At 53.0% G+C, this 7500-nt stretch overlaps 2 non-coding genes and 1 pseudogene across 2 annotated transcripts; all 3 read left to right on the top strand.

The window, feature by feature from the left end:
- Window positions 1-4691: 4691 nt before the first annotated feature.
- LOC124587127 lies at window positions 4692-6601 on the top strand. Its single transcript, XR_006975284.1, has one exon. It is a non-coding gene; the product is annotated as a small subunit ribosomal RNA (ribosomal RNA).
- Window positions 6602-6952: 351 nt separating this feature from the next.
- On the top strand, window positions 6953-7107 carry LOC124587123. The gene has a single exon (XR_006975280.1). It is a non-coding gene; the product is annotated as a 5.8S ribosomal RNA (ribosomal RNA).
- Window positions 7108-7295: 188 nt separating this feature from the next.
- Window positions 7296-7500, top strand: part of LOC124587137 — a 5112-nt pseudogene continuing 4907 nt past the window's right edge.

Here is a 7500-nt window from a genome sequence, read left to right as displayed (position 1 = left end):
TAGGAGGCGCTCCATCCATGTCGGTACCGGTGAGCGTTGCACTCGCAGTCGCAAGAACGTACGGCAAGTATATTACCTGGAAGAGTCAATGACAGTCCACGCCCCCCTGCGTGGGAAGAGTCTTTCTAGGCCATGACCCACCGGAAGGGCGCAGCGTCCCCCACCCCAGACATGTGACGTCACACCATCGGTATTGACGACTAGACTGATTCCTTATAATCATTTGCCATACACCGGTGGAAGCTGCCGAGACGAGTAACTACATAGCGGGCTCGCCGTGTCACTAATGTACAGAGATACAACAGTTTCGACTGGAACCGGATTAAACGTATACACGGCGCTGATTAGTAATAGATAGAGCCATCAGAATACAGATAATGTATACAACTGTCCGTATACATGCTGAAAGACTCTGCTCACAATCACAACCACACGTCAGCCACACACCCTTATCACGCACTACTCTCTGCCTGTAACACGCACACAGACAATATGTAAGCACCAGCATGGAACAACACCCAGTGCATCCTCTCCGCCACATTAGACAATCCACACTGTCATAACCAGACTGGGAGGTCCACTCAGAAAACAGAATATCCCACCCACCCGACAACCACCATTGCTCAGCCAAGCCACCAACACCCACACATGTCCTACACAGGGGTGCACCCAACATCACAATACTGCCTCCTCTCACAGCACACAAACAATGGCAGGAATGAAAGACACAGGTCTGCCACAAGCATGGAATGAGAGCGCCGCCTGTCATGAGCCAAAGGTGCATCCTGACGTGGCAAATCAGATGATGCCGCAGGCATCCACTTACTATAATCACAATCAACAAACCGGCCGCCCCGCCCCGCCCCCCATTAAACCTTTCCTTACAACAATGTGTACCTTAACCTAACCTATATCGTACCGTAACCTAACCTATATCGTACCGTAACCTAACCTATGTCGTACCGTAACCTAACCTATGTCGTACCGTAACCTAACCTATGTCGTACCGTAACCTAACCTATGTCGTACCGTAACCTAACCTATGTCGTACCGTAACCTAACCTATGTCGTACCGTAACCTAACCTATGTCGTACCGTAACCTAACCTATGTCGTACCGTAACCTAACCTATGTCGTACCTTAACCTAACCTATGTCGTACCTTAACCTAACCTATGTCGTACCTTAACCTAACCTATGTCGTACCTTAACCTAACCTATGTCGTACCTTAACCTAACCTATGTCGTACCTTAACCTAACCTATGTCGTACCTTAACCTAACCTATGTCGTACCTTAACCTAACCTATGTCGTACCTTAACCTAACCTATGTCGTACCTTAACCTAACCTATGTCGTACCTTAACCTAACCTATGTCGTACCTTAACCTAACCTATGTCGTACCTTAACCTAACCTATGTCGTACCTTAACCTAACCTATGTCGTACCTTAACCTAACCTATGTCGTACCTTAACCTAACCTATGTCGTACCTTAACCTAACCTATGTCGTACCTTAACCTAACCTATGTCGTACCTTAACCTAACCTATGTCGTACCTTAACCTAACCTATGTCGTACCTTAACCTAACCTATGTCGTACCTTAACCTAACCTATGTCGTACCTTAACCTAACCTATGTCGTACCTTAACCTAACCTATGTCGTACCTTAACCTAACCTATGTCGTACCTTAACCTAACCTATGTCGTACCTTAACCTAACCTATGTCGTACCTTAACCTAACCTATGTCGTACCTTAACCTAACCTATGTCGTACCTTAACCTAACCTATGTCGTACCTTAACCTAACCTATGTCGTACCTTAACCTAACCTATGTCGTACCTTAACCTAACCTATGTCGTACCTTAACCTAACCTATGTCGTACCTTAACCTAACCTATGTCGTACCTTAACCTAACCTGTATTGCGCCTTAACCTAACCTGTATTGCGCCTTAACCTAACCTGTATTGCGCCTTAACGTAACCTGTATTGCGCCTTAACGTAACCTGTATTGCGCCTTAACGTAACCTGTATTGCGCCTTAACGTAACCTGTATTGCGCCTTAACGTAACCTGTATTGCGCCTTAACGTAACCTGTATTGCGCCTTAACGTAACCTGTATTGCGCCTTAACGTAACCTGTATTGCGCCTTAACGTAACCTGTATTGCGCCTTAACGTAACCTGTATTGCGCCTTAACGTAACCTGTATTGCGCCTTAACGTAACCTGTATTGCGCCTTAACGTAACCTGTATTGCGCCTTAACGTAACCTGTATTGCGCCTTAACGTAACCTGTATTGCGCCTTAACGTAACCTGTATTGCGCCTTAACGTAACCTGTATTGCGCCTTAACGTAACCTGTATTGCGCCTTAACGTAACCTGTATTGCGCCTTAACGTAACCTGCATTGCGCCTTAACGTAACCTGCATTGCGCCTTAACGTAACCTGTATTGCGCCTTAACGTAACCTGTATTGCGCCTTAACGTAACCTGTATTGCGCCTTAACGTAACCTGTATTGCGCCTTAACGTAACCTGTATTGCGCCTTAACGTAACCTGTATTGCGCCTTAACGTAACCGATATTGCGCCTTAACGTAACCTATATTGCGCCGTAACGTAACCTATATTGCGCCGTAACGTAACCCACATTGCCCCTTAACGTAACCCACATTGCCCCTTAACGTAACCCACATTGCCCCTTAACGTAACCCAACACACGTTGGGCCTTAACCCAACACACGTTGGGCCTTAACCCAACACACGTTGGGCCTTAACCCAACACACGTTGGGCCTTAACCCAACACACGTTGGGCCTTAACCCAACACACGTTGGGCCTTAACCCAACACACGTTGGGCCTTAACCCAACACACGTTGGGCCTTAACCCAACACACGTTGGGCCTTAACCCAACACACGTTGGGCCTTAACCCAACACACGTTGGGCCTTAACCCAACACACGTTGGGCCTTAACCTGCTCTGTAATTGTCATACGACGCGTTAAATTAGTGTAGTGTTGCCTAACTGCAACCCCCGCAATATAGTTTGCTACTCGCACTGCCCGGTCCCCAGTGTATCGCTTCATGTTAAACACCTTGCAGCTATACACTGTAATGTGGATGGCAGCAGGACGTACATGCTCAATGCCCTTTGCAGTTGTTCATTGGCATTTGCAGTTGTTCATTGGCATTCGCATGTGCGAAGCACTTAGCCTACGCTGTGGTACGGCCTGTGTCAACTGTCCGCTGATGTTGTACGTCCAAATCACACACTGTACTGCACATTGGTCCTCATGTACTGAATGATACATCGTGGTACATGTGACCGTACAACGACTGCGCCAACAACGGCGAACCATGCGGTCCAAATGTTGTGCACTCAGCTACGTGTCGTCTCCCTATAAGAGCTGGATTGCAGTGTGGTATGCCCTGGATGGCGATCAGCATGAGCCGTCTGTTGATGTAGTGGCGCGTGTTGTCAGACGTAGTCGTCTCTTCTCACACACCGTGATAGCATGGTGCACTGCGTTCCACATCTGCGACATGCGACAGAGGCCGGTTGACAGTCGTTCGCGCAATGGACATCGCATACGTACGGGGGCCACCTTCCACGTGTTCGCGAAGCGTGCACATGTTGTTGCGTGTATGTGGGCAGACATAGTGTGTCGTGACACCTGACACAGGCATGCAACAATCGTTGAATTTGCAAATGGCGATGGACGCCTACGTTTGCTGGTGACGTTATGCAAATGAACAACTGGTAAACCGTTGTGGTGCGGTTGTTCTCGCTAGAGGTGAATCAGTGATGGCGACGATCGGTTGAGCTACCAACCGGTTGTTCCAGCGATACCCACCATGCCCACGAACGTGAATGGCATCTGGGTGTGAAGCGATACGCGGCGGTGGCTGGGTGGGACCGTCCCCGGCCGGTGAGGGGGGGCCTCCCGGCGTGCTGGCCGCGCGGTGCGTGGGCGCACGCGCTACAGCCGGCTGGTGGGGGCGGCCAGTGGCAGGCGCGCCGGCCGACGGAGGCGGCAGGCGGCGCAGCTGCGCGCCGGCGCACCCTGCACGCGGCGCCGTGCGGCCAAAGTAGGTCCTCGCGGGCCCGGTGCGAAGCGCGGTGGACATCTGCAGTGTGCTGGTCCGATTGAGGACTGTGTGCGCTGAGGATGCGCCGCCGCCCGGCGCTCGGCGCCGCGACGCCGTCTGCTGCTCGGTCGCCTCTGCGGTTCTCGCAGGTGGTTTGTATCGCAGCTGTGCGGACGTGTTGGCGCGTGCGCTGTGCTGGGAGAGTTCGCTTCGGCACCCAAGTGGGGCTTTTGTCCTTCTGTGGCGCTGGCGTTGGAGCTGCCGGTCACCGTAGGTGGCGCGTGTTGTCTCCCGCCGGCAATGCCACGACAGCACGCTCCCGGGCCTCTGTCGGCAGCGGCAAGCTCAGTTGGGAGCACGGGTGGTCGCACCTAAAGCGTCTACTCGCCAAACTCCGGGCGATTGCGCCTCTCTCGAACCCGACCAAGTACTTAGGACGGCGCTGCGCGCCGCCGGGACCTGAGAGGGTTTCGAGGTGTATTGTGCAGGGGAGCTCAGCCTCCTCCTGTTTGCAGAATAATTGAGCGGACGCTTGCGTGTTCGCGCGGGCCCCCGGGACACACTCCCGGGCGGCCGGCTGCTCAGCTCTAGTTGACGCAGCTCCCTGGTTGATCCTGCCAGTAGTCATATGCTTGTCTCAAAGATTAAGCCATGCATGTCTCAGTACAAGCCGCATTAAGGTGAAACCGCGAATGGCTCATTAAATCAGTTATGGTTCCTTAGATCGTACCCACGTTACTTGGATAACTGTGGTAATTCTAGAGCTAATACATGCAAACAGAGTCCCGACCAGAGATGGAAGGGACGCTTTTATTAGATCAAAACCAATCGGTCGGCTCGTCCGGTCCGTTTGCCTTGGTGACTCTGAATAACTTTGGGCTGATCGCACGGTCCTCGTACCGGCGACGCATCTTTCAAATGTCTGCCTTATCAACTGTCGATGGTAGGTTCTGCGCCTACCATGGTTGTAACGGGTAACGGGGAATCAGGGTTCGATTCCGGAGAGGGAGCCTGAGAAACGGCTACCACATCCAAGGAAGGCAGCAGGCGCGCAAATTACCCACTCCCGGCACGGGGAGGTAGTGACGAAAAATAACGATACGGGACTCATCCGAGGCCCCGTAATCGGAATGAGTACACTTTAAATCCTTTAACGAGTATCTATTGGAGGGCAAGTCTGGTGCCAGCAGCCGCGGTAATTCCAGCTCCAATAGCGTATATTAAAGTTGTTGCGGTTAAAAAGCTCGTAGTTGGATTTGTGTCCCACGCTGTTGGTTCACCGCCCGTCGGTGTTTAACTGGGATGTATCGTGGGACGTCCTGCCGGTGGGGCGAGCCGAAGGCGTGCGACGCGCCTCGTGCGTGCTCGTGCGTCCCGAGGCGGACCCCGTTGCAATCCTACCAGGGTGCTCTTGAGTGAGTGTCTCGGTGGGCCGGCACGTTTACTTTGAACAAATTAGAGTGCTTAAAGCAGGCAAGCCCGCCTGAATACTGTGTGCATGGAATAATGGAATAGGACCTCGGTTCTATTTTGTTGGTTTTCGGAACCCGAGGTAATGATTAATAGGGACAGGCGGGGGCATTCGTATTGCGACGTTAGAGGTGAAATTCTTGGATCGTCGCAAGACGAACAGAAGCGAAAGCATTTGCCAAGTATGTTTTCATTAATCAAGAACGAAAGTTAGAGGTTCGAAGGCGATCAGATACCGCCCTAGTTCTAACCATAAACGATGCCAGCCAGCGATCCGCCGCAGTTCCTCCGATGACTCGGCGGGCAGCCTCCGGGAAACCAAAGCTTTTGGGTTCCGGGGGAAGTATGGTTGCAAAGCTGAAACTTAAAGGAATTGACGGAAGGGCACCACCAGGAGTGGAGCCTGCGGCTTAATTTGACTCAACACGGGAAACCTCACCAGGCCCGGACACCGGAAGGATTGACAGATTGATAGCTCTTTCTTGATTCGGTGGGTGGTGGTGCATGGCCGTTCTTAGTTGGTGGAGCGATTTGTCTGGTTAATTCCGATAACGAACGAGACTCTAGCCTGCTAACTAGTCGCGTGACATCCTTCGTGCTGTCAGCGATTACTTTTCTTCTTAGAGGGACAGGCGGCTTCTAGCCGCACGAGATTGAGCAATAACAGGTCTGTGATGCCCTTAGATGTTCTGGGCCGCACGCGCGCTACACTGAAGGAATCAGCGTGTCTTCCTAGGCCGAAAGGTCGGGGTAACCCGCTGAACCTCCTTCGTGCTAGGGATTGGGGCTTGCAATTGTTCCCCATGAACGAGGAATTCCCAGTAAGCGCGAGTCATAAGCTCGCGTTGATTACGTCCCTGCCCTTTGTACACACCGCCCGTCGCTACTACCGATTGAATGATTTAGTGAGGTCTTCGGACTGGTACGCGGCATTGACTCTGTCGTTGCCGATGCTACCGGAAAGATGACCAAACTTGATCATTTAGAGGAAGTAAAAGTCGTAACAAGGTTTCCGTAGGTGAACCTGCGGAAGGATCATTACCGACTAGACTGCATGTCGTTCGATGTGCGTGTCGTGTCGCGCAACACGCTACCTGTACGGCTCGCAGTAGCCGTGCGCCGCGTGCGGAACCACGCGTGCTTCTCAAAACTAACGCCAATGTTGTGTGGTACGAGCGCTGAAGCGCTGGAGCGGCTGGCCTGCGGCACCTGGCGCCTGGCGCCGGTTTTGAATGACTTTCGCCCGACTGCCTGTCCGCTCCGGTGTGGAGCCGTACGACGCCCATCGGCCGTGAGGCCGTTGGACACAGAACGCTTGAACAGGGGCCGCCACACGCCTACGTCCCGCCTATGCAACTGTCTTGAAAGAGACAGTGGAAACTAAGAAAAGATCACCCAGGACGGTGGATCACTCGGCTCGTGGGTCGATGAAGAACGCAGCAAATTGCGCGTCGACATGTGAACTGCAGGACACATGAACATCGACGTTTCGAACGCACATTGCGGTCCATGGATTCCGTTCCCGGGCCACGTCTGGCTGAGGGTCGGCTACGTATACTGAAGCGCGCGGCGTTTGCCCCGCTTCGCAGACCTGGGAGCGTCGCGGCCGCCTGTGGGGCCGGCCGCGCCTCCTGAAACGTGCGATGCGCGCCCGTCGCCTGGCGGTTCGCATACCGGTACTTACTCGGTAGCGTGCACAGCCGGCTGGCGGTGTGGCGTGCGACACCTCGTACAACGACCTCAGAGCAGGCGAGACTACCCGCTGAATTTAAGCATATTACTAAGCGGAGGAAAAGAAACTAACAAGGATTCCCCCAGTAGCGGCGAGCGAACAGGGAAGAGTCCAGCACCGAACCCCGCAGGCTGCCGCCTGTCGTGGCATGTGGTGTTTGGGAGGGTCCACTACCCCGACGCCTCGCGCCGAGCCCAAGTCCAACTTG

Source organism: Schistocerca americana, unplaced genomic scaffold (genome assembly GCF_021461395.2).
Source record: "Schistocerca americana isolate TAMUIC-IGC-003095 unplaced genomic scaffold, iqSchAmer2.1 HiC_scaffold_579, whole genome shotgun sequence".
Taxonomy (NCBI): Eukaryota; Metazoa; Arthropoda; class Insecta; order Orthoptera; family Acrididae; genus Schistocerca; species Schistocerca americana.
This window is presented reverse-complemented; position numbering and strand designations above follow the sequence as displayed.